This window comes from Macrosteles quadrilineatus, unplaced genomic scaffold (assembly GCF_028750875.1).
Source record: "Macrosteles quadrilineatus isolate MER2022 unplaced genomic scaffold, UCM_ALF_1.0 Scaffold_1__1_contigs__length_201487025, whole genome shotgun sequence".
Lineage (NCBI taxonomy): Eukaryota > Metazoa > Arthropoda > Insecta > Hemiptera > Cicadellidae > Macrosteles > Macrosteles quadrilineatus.
Window position 1 is genome coordinate 181,179,921 of NW_026542594.1, and position 16,101 is coordinate 181,196,021.

Sequence of the window (16,101 nt, forward strand, 5' to 3'; positions counted from 1 at the left end):
TAGCTTCGTAATTCACTGGACTGCCGCAATCATATTTACCCTGAGTATTCTAGACATTTTATATTACCATTAGAATACCTCAAAGTTGATGTGATGGGCTTAGGAAAAAGATTGTGCACTTTTCCTGATGCGAGTTCCTATCAACCATATACATTTTGCCATATAACTTCGTAATTCACTGGACTGCCGCAATCATATTTATACTGAGTATTCTACACATTGTATATTACCATTAGAATACCTCAAAGTTGATGTGATGGGCTCAGGAAAAAGATTGTGCACTTTTCCTGATGCGAGTTCCTATCAACCATATACATTTTGCCATATAACTTCGTAATTTACTGGACTGCCGCAATCATACTCATACTAATTATTCTACACATTGTATATTACCATTAGAATACCTCAAAGTTGATGTGATGGGCTCAGGAAAAAGATTGTGCACTTTTCCTGATGCGAGTTCCTATCAACCATATACATTTTGCCATATAACTTCGTAATTCACTGGACTGCCGCAATCATATTTATACTGAGTATTCTACACATTGTATATTACCATTAGAATACCTCAAAGTTTATGTGATGGGCTTAGGAAAAAGATTGTGCACTTTTCCTGATGCGAGTTCCTATCAACCATATACATTTTGCCATATAACTTCGTAATTTACTGGACTGCCGCAATCATACTCATACTGATTATTCTACACATTGTATATTACCATTAGAATACCTCAAAGTTGATGTGATGGGCTCAGGAAAAAGATTGTGCACTTTTCCTGATGCGAGTTCCTATCAACCATATACATTTTGCCATATAACTTCGTAATTTACTGGACTGCCGCAATCATACTCATACTGATTATTCTACACATTGTATATTACCATTAGAATACCTCAAAGTTGATGTGATGGGCTTAGGAAAAAGATTGTGCACTTTTCCTGACGCAAATTCCTATCAACCATATAGATTTTGCCATATAACTTCGTAATTGACTGGACTGCCGCAATCATACTCATACTGATTATTCTAAACATTGTATATTACCATTAGAATACCTCAAAATTGATGTGATGGGCTTAGGAAAAAGATTGTGCACTTTTCCTGACGCAAATTCCTATCAACCATATAGATTTTGCCTTATACCTTCGTAATTCACTGGACTGCCGCAATCATACTCATACTGATTATTCTATACATTGTATATTAGCATTAGAATACCTCAAAGTTGATGTGATGGGCTTAGGAAAAAGATTGTGCACTTTTCCTGATGCGAGTTCCTATCAACCATATACATTTTGCCATATAACTTCGTAATTTACTGGACTGCCGCAATCATACTCATACTGATTATTCTAAACATTGTATATTACCATTAGAATACCTCAAAGTTGATGTGATGGGCTTAGGAAAAAGATTGTGCACTTTTCCTGACGCAAATTCTTATCAACCATATAGATTTTGCCTTATAGCTTCGTAATTCACTGGACTGCCTCAATCATATTTATACTGAGTATTCTAAATATTGTATATTACCAATAGAATACATCAAAGTTGATGTGATGGGCTTAGGAAAATGATTGTGCACTTTTCCTGTAGCGAGTTCCTATCAACCATATACATTTTGCCATATAGCTTCGTAATTCACTGGACTGCCTCAATCATATGTATACTGAGTATTATACACATTGTAAATTACCATTAGAATACATCAAAGTTGATGTGATGGGCTTAGGAAAAAGATTGTGCACTTTTTCCTGATGCGAGTTCCTATCAACCATATAGATTTTGCCTTATAGCTTCGTAATTCACTGGACTGCCTCAATCATATTTATACTGAGTATTCTACACATTGTGTATTACCATTAGAATAGCTCAAAGTTGATGTGATGGGCTTGGGAAAAAAGATTATGCACTTTTTATGTTCGGAGTTTTAATTGTTCGCGTTATGTTAAGCCTTAGCTACGTATAATGTACAGTACGGTCTCAAATATGCCTTTTAAAATACGTCAATTAATTATTTTTAACTTGTATACACGTTTTATCAATGTATTATTGACATTATATAAATATAAAAACATCTTTTCGCATCGTATTGTCATTGATTTGTGTTTCCGACATCCCTGCAAAACACGTTTGTGGCGTCCGCAGGCGTACCAACCCACATCTATTACAAAGCGAAAAAGCGCCGATGAAAAGAGCCGCTAACTTCACGACGGTCAAAACACGTTTGTGGCGTCCGCAGAAGTACCAACCCACATCTATTACAAACCGAAAAAGCGCCGATGAAAAGAGCCGCTAACTTTACGACGGTAGCAGGAGGACGGAGGAGCAGCAGCAGGACGGATAGCGCTGCGCTGGGTTCACAACGAGACCTTACCGTCAGACCGCCACCGCCCACCACCGCGCCGTGCAGAACGCGTCATACCGTGCATAGCCGAACTGTTTGTGGGAAATTGTTATCTCAATCACTGTCGCTGTCAAAACGTGTCGTTTGTAGGTTAAATTTTAATTAATTCAACTGTCATAACCTAACCAAACTTGCTGATAATGAAAATTTGGAATGAAGGTTTACTAAGTTAATAACAAAAATAGTTCTGTTCATAAAATAAAACTATAAATGTCTCAAAATCAATTAAGTTATAATTTTTTTAATTATAAAATTAAACCAATCAATCATCAATTATTTAAGATGGGGACCATCATAACCAAACCAAACCAACCAAACTTGCTGACAATGGACAAAAATCGAGTCAAAAATTTAATACCTCCGGTATTTCGAACCGGTTACCTCCGACTCATCAGCCCGGTCGGCGGTCACGTTCAATCGAGCAGGGTGGGTTCCATAATATCGACAACCGTAGAAATTGATCGAAACTGAATTATTCCCAGTTTGTCGACACTGGAATATTCCCACTTAACCGACATCCCAAATAACCGACGTCGCAAATGATCGACACCACAAATTGTCGACATCCCATATTGTCGACAATGAAATAGTTTCATTTTGTCGACACTGAAATAGTCCCAGTATATCGACAAGCACCCGTTCTTCGGAGCTACTCTTGAAAAGGAGTTGTTCTAATTCATCGTTCAGTTCCTCAACTCACGAGTCGCAATGAATATTTGATTCCGAATTCCGACGGACATCTTCAAGCTGGCCATTTATTGACTAAAAACTTTTATATTGTAAATATTCATCTTTTTTATTTCTTTCCTTGTTTACAAGAAAATAGATGACTCGAGTGTTACAAACAATAGTTTTTAAGGAATAATGTGAAATAAGTTAATTTTTATTTGGTAAAAAACGTAATCAACGTGATAACTTAATAACATTAAGTAGTCCTACCAGACACTAACTTAAGTAAGTCACCAACAAGAACCTAAGATACAGCTTATTCGTAGGCTAATTCTGGATCATCAAGCAATATTGTAGCAAATGTTTGAATAGGCACTATCCCTAGGCTATTAGGATTGTCTCTTTTTCCCACTGACCCAGTGTCAACTTTAAAAATTTGTTTATGTAAAAATATTTGGCTGCACTTTAGTTTATGTCCTACATTCATTCAAATGAAAGATATTAAGTTAATACAAGACTATTTAATATTTTGAATATTTCATTCCGTTAGTTAGGTTAAGTTTTACCCTAACATTACCCAAAATTGATATAGGCCTAAGTTTATTGAATGAAATAATCAATATGACTGGGACGGGTGGCGTCGTCCTGTAATCCAACTACTAGGAGGTCACGAATTGTGGATATTTATAGGCATGCACTGTGGATGCGATACTCCCTGGTGTGGATTAACGTCCGCACGAGTGAGTACTACGACTATCCGCAATACTATCCTGATAATTAGACCAATTCGTATACCAAGGCAATAATGTGGTTCGGATTCCACTATAAACCGTAGGTCCCTTAGTTGCCATTAGCTGTATGGGCTATTAATTAACAGCTGTGTCTAAGGAATGTCGGCCTTAGTCACTAACAAGACTACAAGATCGCGCCACTCATCCTGATCCTACACTCATTTCCATTCATACTTGGCTTAAAATACGGTACCTATAGTGTGATTGTTGACGGAAAGCGGCTGGCTGAAGGGTCGACCATACTCTCACACACGCAGGCCTCACACACACAGACGCAAGGGATTAGGACGGACGTGGGACGGACCATTGTCCTGCCGCACGAGTCATCGCTGGCTCACGGAAATTGAACTATAATTTTTTTTAATTTTACGTTTGTTATAAAATGTGATAACGATTTTGACTTCAGCTCAAAATGCTTAGTAAAATGATACCTACCAAACAATATATATTTTGCTTACAAAGTGTAAAAGCTACGAATATTTTAACACGTTTTTATTAGCTAGCTACTTGTCATAATCATTTCAAGTTTGGACTCATTTTTCATTGAATTAAACAACAAATTTATTAACACTAACCATTTTACTGTATATCTAAAATCAAATGAATTGCAATTTTGAGGTATCATACAACAGATCTTATATTTCTACTTAGTGAATAGGGGATCGGGGCTTTCAGGCAATTAGGACGGTGGTGAGTGTGCGTGCGTGAGTCGGGTCCCTCACAGGTAGGGCTGAGCTCCAGCCGCACTCCGGTAAAAATCAGACTATACTTTGTATGGTCGCCAAGTAATAAGTAAGAAAGTATTAAAGAAATATATTCATTGGAATGAGTGTAGGACGTAAAATTATGTGCTGTCAAATATTCTAGAGCTGTTTGTATTTGGTGTAAGACTAGACTTGGATTATATAATTCATTGCTGATGACATCAATGTTAATTTTATAGATGATCCTGGAGCAAAGGCTGTAATTTGACCTGAACCCAAATTTGTCTCTATTTTAAATATTGTCTTGAACCAATAAGTTAAGAGGACTAACCTTTCTGGACGACATTGCCATCGACATCACTGCAGATGAGAGAGAAAGAGAGACCAGAGTTGTGGACCCTGGAGGCAATTACCATACTGCCGTGATAATGTTACTTGGTCTAACCATAACTTAAGTGAGGTGAACATTCTTTCCCCTTTGTGATAGATTCTAGGCTATGTTTGTTAACTAAGTTATTCAATGTTCAAATCGGTACTTTGGTAAGTATTATCCGGAGGCTACAGATAGGCTATACAGCGCTTTGCGGCGGTTATGTTAGGTTGGGTTAACATAAATGGAAAGAACATTTTTATGTCCTAGGCCTAAACTTACTGTCCATATTTGGGTGGGTTCCATATTATCGACAACCATAGAAACTGATCCAAACTGAATCATTTCATTTAGTGTTGAACAGAGTTTGAACAACTAATTATTTATATGTTTTATGGTAACTTTAGGGAAAATATAATGTGTAACACAAGTGCAAACTGCCTTTGCTGCACTCGAGAAACTTTCCACACTCGCCTACGGCTCGTGCGTAAACATTTCTCTTATGTGTAGCAAAGTGCCACTTCGCCCACTAGTTACCTACACAAATAAACTAGGCCCTATTATTAATAGTTTTTGGTGGAACATAAGGATAATTAATTATAATCTTTATGCAAATTTATAGTTTTTTTTTATAAAAAATTAAAACTAGGCCCCTACTTAAAATGTATTTGGATACATCTCGAAACATGTTGTTTGGAAATGTCTTAATTAGGCTAGAGCTTGCATTTTTGCAAATTGGGAAATAACAAATAATTAATGTTTAACACGTTCGCTACCGAGCGACGCACATATGCGTTGGTCCGGTCACTCCTACAGACCAAAAGGAATGATCATGACGTTGCTTACAGACCAAGTGATATAGGAATAACATTGCCAACAGACCAAAAGAGAAATATCGTTTAAATGGACGAATTGACTTCATATTAACCTTAAGTGAATAAGTAAGCAATAAATATTGTTTTTATTTATCGTTTGGAGCAACTTTCAAAACGCTGCATATATGCGTCGGTCAGTTTATTTAATGAAATCTAGATAAAAAGATTACCTACATTTTCGTTTCAATAGACCAGGCGACACACGTTTAAGCGTCGTTGTAAATTTGGTTGTTTCAAGCTTTTACACAAACAAATAAAGAAACTCCACCACTCGCCAAAACTGCAAAGGTTATAACGTTTACATCTGTTCTGAGATGTCGCGGAATGCACAATGTAAACAACAATGTTGCCAACTGTTGTGTGACGTAACCAATCGTCATATCCATAGACCAAGCGACGCACATTTGCGGCAGATATCCCTCTAGACTGATACGATAAAATCAGGGCTTTAAAATAGACCGTTGCTAAGAAATACGCTGATTAATAACATTGAACACCGACGCAAGTGTGCGTCGTTAGTCTATTTCAATGTGATCAGCTGACGCAAATATGCGTCGGTGGTCTATGCGAACGTAAATTCCATATAATTGTGGTAGCGAACAAGTTAAACCAATTTATTTCGTCTAAACCAAATTATTGTTACAAATTCTAATATTTGTACTAACTTGACCCAGATTTGCTCAAACATTTTCCTATTAGCTGTACCTATTTGAATATCGCAAATATAGAAAGGAGTGTACACACTTGTATTATTTGTTGGACTAAAATTATTTGTATAACACTATTTTTTGCAATATTTCTGTACAGAACTGAAGCCTACCAGTAAAATGGGGGCGTTGTAATTAATATCCTCCGACATTGGAGAATACAGGGGAGAGGTGCCAGAGGAAGAGGAGATCGAGGATGGGGCGAAGTAAAGACTAAGATTGAAGAGAACTAACTAATGGTAAGTTTTGCCATTTACTTAAATTTAATCTATATATTTAATACACAGTTGTAACAGTGTTTTCTCAGTAATTACTGGACCGATCCACAAGATCTATGTGTCAAATTAAAGGGGATAATGCATAGATTTGCCGAACTTCATTAGAATTCACGTTTTTCCTAAGGGTTAAGACCTACAGCCCTTCAAAGGTTGAGTCAATACAATTCTTATAGAAGAATATAATTCACAGCTTATTTAATAATTGTAAATCATATGTCAGCTGTTTAATGTTTGTTAGATTTGTTATTATTTTTATAACCTTACTTTCAGTATGTAAATATTAATCTAGGAGTTCCTGTACGCTGAATTTTTATTTCAGGATTAGTGTTGCCTACAGTATTATTTTGAGGCTTCTGATTGGCTGAGGGAACATCATTACCGCGACGATACGGGGTTTTGCCATCGGCCTCGGTGGTGTAGTGGGTAGAGTGCTGGGCTGATGATCCGAAGGACCCGGGTTCGAATCCCATCCGGAGCGCTTTTTTTTTGTATTGGCTTTTTTCGTTATCAACAAGTTTGGTTGGTTTGGTTAGGTTATGACGGTTTAATTTTATAATTAAAGCATTATGAAATTGAATTTGACCCATTTATAGTTTTATTTTATGAACAGAAATATTTTTTTTCCTGTTAAACCTTCATTTGATTTTTCATTATTAGCAAGTCTGGTTAGTTTGGTTAGGTTATGATAGCTTAATTTTATAATAAAAAATTATAAAATAGGATTTGAGGCATTTATAATTTTATTTTATGAACAGAACTATTTTTTCGATTAATAAACCTTTATTAGATTTTTCCATTGTCAGCACGTTTGGTTGGTTTGGTTAGGTTATGACGGTTTAATTTCATAATAAAAAATAAAAAATTGAATTTGAGGCACTTATAATTTTATTCTATGAACAAAAATAATTTTTCAATTACTAAACCTTCGTTATAGTCCATCAGAAGCCTCTAAATGACACTGTTGGCAAAATTAATCCTGAAAAACAAATTGTGCTTCCTGTACACACGATTTCAAACAAAGAAAGTGAATTTGTTAAAGTTGTATACCACAATGTAGGGATTATTTGTAAATGTATATGAACATTATTTGTATTTTTTAGTGTCATTTTTGCATTTTTGAATAATGTGTTAGTTTTCCTGCAAAAATGTTGCTGAAAGTGTTTCTGAAGGAATGTGTTGATTGAGTTTTCAAGGAGAAGTGTATTGGTTAAAGTTGTATACCACGATGTATTATTTGTAAATGTACTTGAACATGAACATTATTTGTATTTTTTAGTGTCAATTTTGCATTTTTGAATAATGTGTTAGTTTTCCTGCAAAAATGTTGCTGAAAATGTTTCTGAAGGAATGTGTTGATTGAGTTTTCAAGGAGAAGTGTATTGGTTAAAGTTGTATACCACGATGTATTATTTGTAAATGTACTTGAACATGAACATTATTTGTATTTTTAGTGTCAATTTTGCATTTTTGAATAATGTGTTAGTTTTCCTGCAAAAATGTACTTGAACATTACCTATTTGTATTTTTTAGTGTCAATTTTGTATTTTCGAATAATATGTTAGTTTTCCTGTGAAAGTGTTGCTGAAAGTGTTTCTGAAGGAAATTGTTGATTAAGAGCTTATGTTTGAGTATGGAACATGAAATTATACCCATAGTAGGTGACGGAAACTGTTTGTTTCGATCAATATCATTTATTCTATACGGCCACCAGAACAATCATAGGGAAATCCGTTTGAAAGTTGTCCATAAAATTGTTAAAGAGTGGGAAAAATACAAACATTTTATTGTAGGCGATCAGTCTTACTCAACATCAGTGTTTGACCGTCACCAATACCAAACTTTACTTTCCTGAGATGGCGAGTACGCTGGATACGTGGAACTACAATGTATCAGTGAGCTATACCCTAACTATTTATTTCGAGTACACAGGGAAGTCGCTGAAGAAACTGTGACTTATGACATTGGTTCTGGTGAAGAAGTGTGTGACTTGATGTTCAGTGGCAATGTTGACTCGGGTCATTACAGTGTGATAAAATTTTCTCATAATACCCAGGAGGAAAAAAGTACAAAAAGAAAAAGAAAAGGTAAAAAGTCATTAACTGGGCGTAAAGAGACAAACATAACAAAAACACGCGTAAAAAAACATCGAACTAAAAAAGTAAAGAGCAGTGATAGTGTAAAATGTGCCCTGGAAGTTCCTAAAAAAAACACAGACTCTTTTGAATTGGGATCATTAAATTGGATTTGTCACTACTGTAAATCTTTAAATTTCGAGTCAGAACAGACTAACAGGGATACAAATGCATTCTCCTTATGTTGTCACAAGGGGAAGGTAAAATTATCCCCTTATCAACATTCGGAGTTTATGGAGAATCTTATCAACGGGACTACATCAAATGTAAAAGAAACAAAAAAACGATCAAGAAACTATTTGGATAATATAAGATCATACAACTCAGCTTTTGCTATGGTGAGTTCTGAGTCTCACTTAGATGAATCAACATCTGGTGGTATATATAACTTTAAGATCCATGACTCCTTTTACCATCGGATTGGACCATTACTACCCTCCAACATTGAACCAAAGTATGCCCAACTCTATATATACGACGTCAACACCGCTGTTACTCACAGAATGGGTCAAAGGTCCAATGTGAAATGCGACCAACTGCTGATGCATGATTTAAGTGAATATCTTTATTCCATCAATCCCTTCATATCTTCATTTAGAACTATGGCAGATATGTGTTGTAAATATGACTGAAATTCTTATGCATATAGTGGAAGACAAACTGTGTGACAGGAGACGCTACAATGATGCCGTTCAAACAGATGTGGCTGTTATATTCCGGTCAGAAGATGGTGCACCCCCTGGTGAGAGAAACTTAAGAGTATATTCAAGATCTAATGGGGTTCGTAAAATTTCTGTGATTGAGCCATCTTTAGACCCATTGGCCTATCCTCTGTTGTTCCCATATGGTGACTTTGGATGGAAACCCCAAACAGAACATGACCGTAGTAGTGTAAATCAACGTAAAAAAACTACATTACTGCAGTACGCATCATATCGGCTTGCGATTCGTCCAGAATTCAGCCTATTGCATAGATCACAAAAACTCTACCTGCAATGGACAGTGGACATGTATTGTAGGATTGAGGGCACACGGTTAAACTATATTCGTTTCAACCAAAACAGCCTACGTGCTGATCTTTATCTGAATATTGCTGACTTTGTGCACAAAAGAAGTGGTCTTCAGGACGGTGCTGTTGGAAAACAAATAATATTGCCTTCTTCATTTATTGGATCTCCACGGAATATGCATCAACATTATTTAGACGCTATGGCTATTGTCCAAAAGTTTGGAAAGCCATCATTGTTTATAACTATGACGTGTAATCCACGGTGGCCTGAAATCGTAAATAATCTTGCACCAGGAGAAGCTGCTCATTACAGACCAGATTTGGTCGTGCGTGTGTTTCATTGTAAACTTAAAGAACTTATTATGTGCCTTACAAAGAAACATGTATTTGGAAGAATAGCAGCATTGATATATACTATCGAATTTCAGAAACGTGGCTTACCCCATGCTCATATTTTATTGACACTTGACAATGATGATAAGATTCACAATATTGCAGATATTGATAAATTTGTTTCTGCTGAAATTCCTGACCCAAATGAGCATGCAACTCTTCACAGATTGGTGCAAAATCACATGGTACATGGGCCATGTGGCTCACTAAACCTAAACTCCCCATGCATGGTTAAGGGAAAGTGTTCAAAACAGTTCCCAAAAGCTTTCAACAATAGCACTAGAGACAATCTAAATGGATATCCTGAATATAAACGCCGCGATAATGGCATAGTTGTCGACGTTCGTGGACATACTATAGACAATAGATATATAGTTCCATACAATCCATACCTTCTAATTAAGTTCAACTGTCATATGAACGTAGAGGTCTGCACAACTGTTAAAAGCATTAAATATATATACAAGTATGTGTACAAGGGATATGATTGTGCAACACTAAAATTCTCAAAAGAAAACAGCAGTGTTCTGGTTCATGATGAGATTGATTCTTATTTAAACGGCCGTTACGTTGGTTCAACTGAAGCTGTTTGGCGTATATTTGAATACGAAATGCATTTTCAAACTCACTCAGTGATTCGTCTAGATATACACTTACCTGACCAACAGACAGTAATTTTCAAAGAGGGAGAAGAAGATGGTGTTATTGCTGATCCCAAGAAAACTAAACTACAAGCCTTCTTTGATTTAAACAAAACTGATACACATGCACGACATCTCCTGTACACTGAAATTCCTCAAAACTATACTTGGGACACGATTAATAGAACTTGGAAACTGAGGAAACAGGGAGCACAAAAAACAATAACCAGGTTATACACTGTCAACCCAAAACAACCAGAACTATACCATCTTCGCCTCATTCTACTGCATGCCCGTGGTCCATCATGTTTTGAGGACTTGCTAACATTCAACAGCGTAAGGTACAACTCTTTTGTAGAAGCTGTATATGCCAGAGGGATTGCAACCAACAATAACGAATGGCGTGAATCACTCAACGAAGCCAAGGAGACACAAATGCCATACCAGTTACGTCAACTCTTCGGATTTATTTGTGGACTAAACATTCCAACAAATGCTGCAGAACTTTGGGAAGAATTTAAAGATTACATGTGTGAAGATTTCAAACTACGCCATGACACACAAAGTTCTATAAATTTATGCCTGTTGGAAATTGAGGATATTTTAATCACCCATAATACGTCATGTAAAGAACTCGGCTTACCTATTCCTATTCAGTATACTATCAAAAGAAACACATTCGATGCTCAAGAACAAGACAGTTTATTTAAGGAAATGTACAATAAAGCAAATGATGAGCAAAGATTCGTTATCGAAACTATTTTAGAAGCCATACTAAAGGAAACATCTTCTACAAACGTATTTTGTTTAACAGCATATGCAGAATGTGGAAAAACATTTGTGCAAAAAGCTTTACTGTGCAAACTACGATCAATGCAACAACAGTGTATTCCATGTGCATTCAGTGGCATTGCAGCCAGCCTCCTAGATGGAGGTCGGACTCTTCACAATATTTTCAAATTGCCTATACCCATCTTGGAGAACTCAACATCTGGTATCAAACCAAACGCTCCTGAGGCTAAAATAATTATAGAGTCTTCATTAATAATTATAGATGAAATATCTATGTGTCCAGTATATGTTTTAAACATTATCGATAGATTACTTCGAGATCTTATGCGATACAAAAATAAGAAACTATTGTTTGGTGGTAAAGTTGTCTTATTGTGTGGAGACTTTCGCCAAACACTACCAGTAGTACCACACGCTGGTCCAGCCACGATAATTGAACAATGCGTTAAATCTTACGAGCACTGGGGGTGCGTTAAACAACTGAGTTTGTCTAAAAACATGAGAGTATTGAATAGTGAAATAGAGTTTTCAAAGTTTCTCAGAACAGTCGGTAATGGGGAACTAAACATAGAAGTTGATTTGGGAGAGGATATAATGAAAATACCCACCCAGTTAATTAGTTCTGGCTCAGTAATTGAAGATATTTACGAAGATCTTAATAAACTAATCACAACTTCAGACATTACTGAGAGAGCTATACTAGCACCAAGAAATGAAGACTGTTTATTAATTAATGATTGCATTTTAAAAAAGTTACCTGGTGAAGAAATAGACTACTTTAGTGTTGACAAGGTGATAGCAGATGATGACATGGCTCACACTACATTCCCAACTGAATTTCTCAATAGTTTGACTGTAAGTGGCTTACCACCTCACAAACTGACTTTGAAAAAAAATTCTATAGTAATGCTAATAAGAAATTTGAACACATCTAAAGCAATAATTAACGGAACAAGAATGCGAGTGAAAAACCTGTACCGCAACTCAATAGATTGTGAAATTCTGACGGGGACTTCGATTGGACAAAGGATTCTTATCCCACGAATTCATCTAACAACTTCTGGAACTTTATTGCCATTCAAACTTCAAAGAACTCAGTTTCCCGTAATCCTTGCATTCGCAATGACAATAAATAAGGCCCAAGGGCAATCAATCGCTAAAATCGGTGTATACCTACCAAAACCTGTTTTTTCCCACGGACAGCTCTACGTAGCAGCCAGCAGAGCAAGATCATTCAATGGCTTACGTTTCTACATATCGGATACAAAGGATCAAGGGCACCTAAGAAATGACCGAAATGTCTTTACAAAAAATATAGTATACAAAGAACTCTTGCACACTTAAAATGAAACATATTTTGTTTAATCTATTTTAACTTTTTACTAGATGAAAAATAAAAAAAAAATAAAATCCTTTAACCTCACCAGTGTTGTTTAATATTTCATCATTTAAATACAGAATTTAAATAAAAAATAATGAATGTAGGAATATACATAAGCAAATTTAACATCTCAATAGCATAAGTATCTTATGAGGTTATCAGCATTGCGCCATATTGTTAAACTAATATATCGGTTTGATTAACATAACTAATTTATACAGGCCAACTATCAGTCCTACTTTATGTACAAAAATAAAGCAGCCCCTAAATAAAATACAAATATAAACAGAAGTTGTTAAAATTATTATCTCTTTTATTGATGCTGACATTATTCCCGTGGCGAAGCACGGGCTGTTAACTAGTACTTATAAAACCAGGGCCGTGTCCATTGCCCCCAAGCCTATGTCGCATAACCCTCCTGAATTACTAGTATTTAACCAGCATTTTAACTCGAGAGGTGCCCAAAAATTTGCTTTTGTTTTTTAGGAAATGTAGGCTATATTTTTTGACACCATAACTATAATTTTTCTGAATATGTCATAGTTTTTACATTTGGTAAGTACTGAAACAACAATAATTTTAAGACAAATGGAAAAGCCCCTGTCAACAGAAGCAGTTGAAACAAAAAATTCTCATACATCAATAAGGTATTTAGTACAAGTGTGGTTCAATAAGACCTTAGAAGAATATAGAATAACACAATTTGTTGTGATAAATTTGATTTATTTTGCTATAATCTCCTTTTATTCAGCTCTATACACTTATCTTAAAGTTTCTCCAACCTCGTTCAAATTATGTCCAAATAAATAGTACCCTACAAACTTGAAAAGCCTTCAAAATACTCTTCTGTTTCAGTGATGACCAGCTCCATGGCAACTAAAAATGTCCGCTCGTAGGCCTTGAAGCGCCCCTATCCCCACCACCTTCCGCCAGTCACTCGCCCGACAGGGCAGCAAAGAAAACTGTCAGATAATTTTGCCACACTCTGTACGTTATATTTTGTCCTATACAAAATGGGTTATATGGGTCGGCACTTATGTATTGATCCAAACGGTTACTGCAATTGTGGCAAAATTAAACGATATTGTCCTCGGTAATGACCAAATCGTGATTGCAGGGTCATCATCTTCATCTCCCAAGGTCGCCAATGGTTAAAATTGTGGGCATCCTCGGTGCAATCGTGAACATCTTTCGCGGTTGCGAGGCCTGATTATCGTCACCCGCGATCGCTGGTAGTCGTAAATTTCGATCACGCAATCTTTGCAGACGCTTTCGGCTATCATGAGAATACAAGACAAACTTGGATTATTGTACCCCCTAATTCTAACAGATTGTGGGAAAATTTATTTTCCAAGAGAAAAAGCATTATTTTGAGGCCCCAAGTGAGTCCCCTTCCCAGGCCGAAGCCCTTGGCAATCGCAGTGTCCACTGTTAGGGGAATACGGCCCTGATTTGGAGGCCTATGTTGGTGTAGGGCCTGGTGCAAACCGCCCTCCCCCCCCCCCTCAGTACGCCACTGAGTAGCCTACATTAAATAATGATAGAAGTATGCATAAAAAGACTCTTTGTTCAGAATACTGTTTTAATTATTAATTTTTGTTCTGTTATATCCACTATCCAGGCCTGATGACAGGGTGGATGGCGATGGAGGCATGGAGGTTGGGGGAGAGGAGGCTGAAGAAGTGGAGACAAATCAGTTTGGATCCATTATGTTGATTAGTTTAACATTTATTTTGAACATCAGTATTTACATTTTTTTCTCATTTAGATTATTAAATTAAGATAATTTTATTGTTTTTATGAAGATTTTTTCTTACATTTTTAATATTTGTTTGTACTTCTGCCTGGTAAAAAAAATACTGTTTATTATGTTTGTTAAAATGATTACTTTCACTAACTTACCTTGTCTTGGGTAACAAGAGATATCTTGATATTTAACTAGCAGGGTGCCTGTTCTATGGGCGGGGATTGTATAAGTCAGTAGAAACCTTCTTATATTTCGATACTTGGTAAATTAATCATTTCCAACTTTATATAGTATAGATCGCTATTCCTGTATTGATGTACTGAAATGAATAAAATTATATGAAATGAAATGTTGTTTTTTATATATTTTGATGACACACTATTAAAAAGGCATAACAATATTCTAGAGTTTATAACAGCTAATGTTTGTGTTTTTATTAATGATTTATTGTGACTTTTGAGTGATTGAAGGATTTGTGATTTGGTTTTAAGGAGATTGATGTACCTAATTTTTTTTAACCCTTTGAGTGCCAACGTCCAGGGAACCGGACGTTTTTAAAACGAGCCAAAAGTGCCGACGTCCGGCCGACCGGACGTTTTTAGAACGAGCCAAAAGTGCCAACGTCCGGCTGACCGGACGTTTCGTAATGATCGAACAGTTGTCATAACAACCGAATGGATACTCGGATTCTTTTAACCCATATATTAACATTGAGTCGAAAGTTACTAGATGCGATACATCGATTTTCGTTGGTCGAAATATCGAAAATTCGATTTTTACGAAATTTTAACCTAAAAATCGCCAGATCGCGCTCGGCATTTTAAGCGCGACCTTCGGGAATAATCATCGGCATTTTTTGAGCGTTACTTTTATTTCTCGCCTGGCACTCTACGGGTTAAATCTATACTTATTAAATACGCAAGCAGGTTTTTTGTGACAATTACTTTTGAAATTACCGAACCGATTGACATGTTTTTGGTGTCATTGGAAAGAGCATAACGTGAAGTTGTGCAAGAAACTTTCTTTTTAGGGAAATAATTAGAGAGTGAGGACCTGGGGCCCTTTAAAGTTTTGTATTTCTCCATAAGATTAACATGGGAAACAAACATTGTTATGAAACTCCAGCTGTTGTCAGAAATTTAAAGTGAGAAGAAGAACATATGTTAATTGTAAAATTGTGACAGAGAGGTTATGCAGAAAATCA

At 36.1% G+C, this 16,101-nt stretch overlaps 1 long non-coding RNA gene across 1 annotated transcript; it reads left to right on the forward strand.

Annotated features, from left to right (window-relative positions):
• The first annotated feature begins 4,430 nt into the window (after positions 1–4,430).
• On the forward strand, positions 4,431–15,246 carry LOC128991102 (uncharacterized). The gene is made up of 3 exons (XR_008490596.1): positions 4,431–5,032; positions 6,625–6,763; positions 14,772–15,246. It is a non-coding gene; the product is annotated as an uncharacterized LOC128991102 (long non-coding RNA).
• Positions 15,247–16,101: the final 855 nt, after the last annotated feature.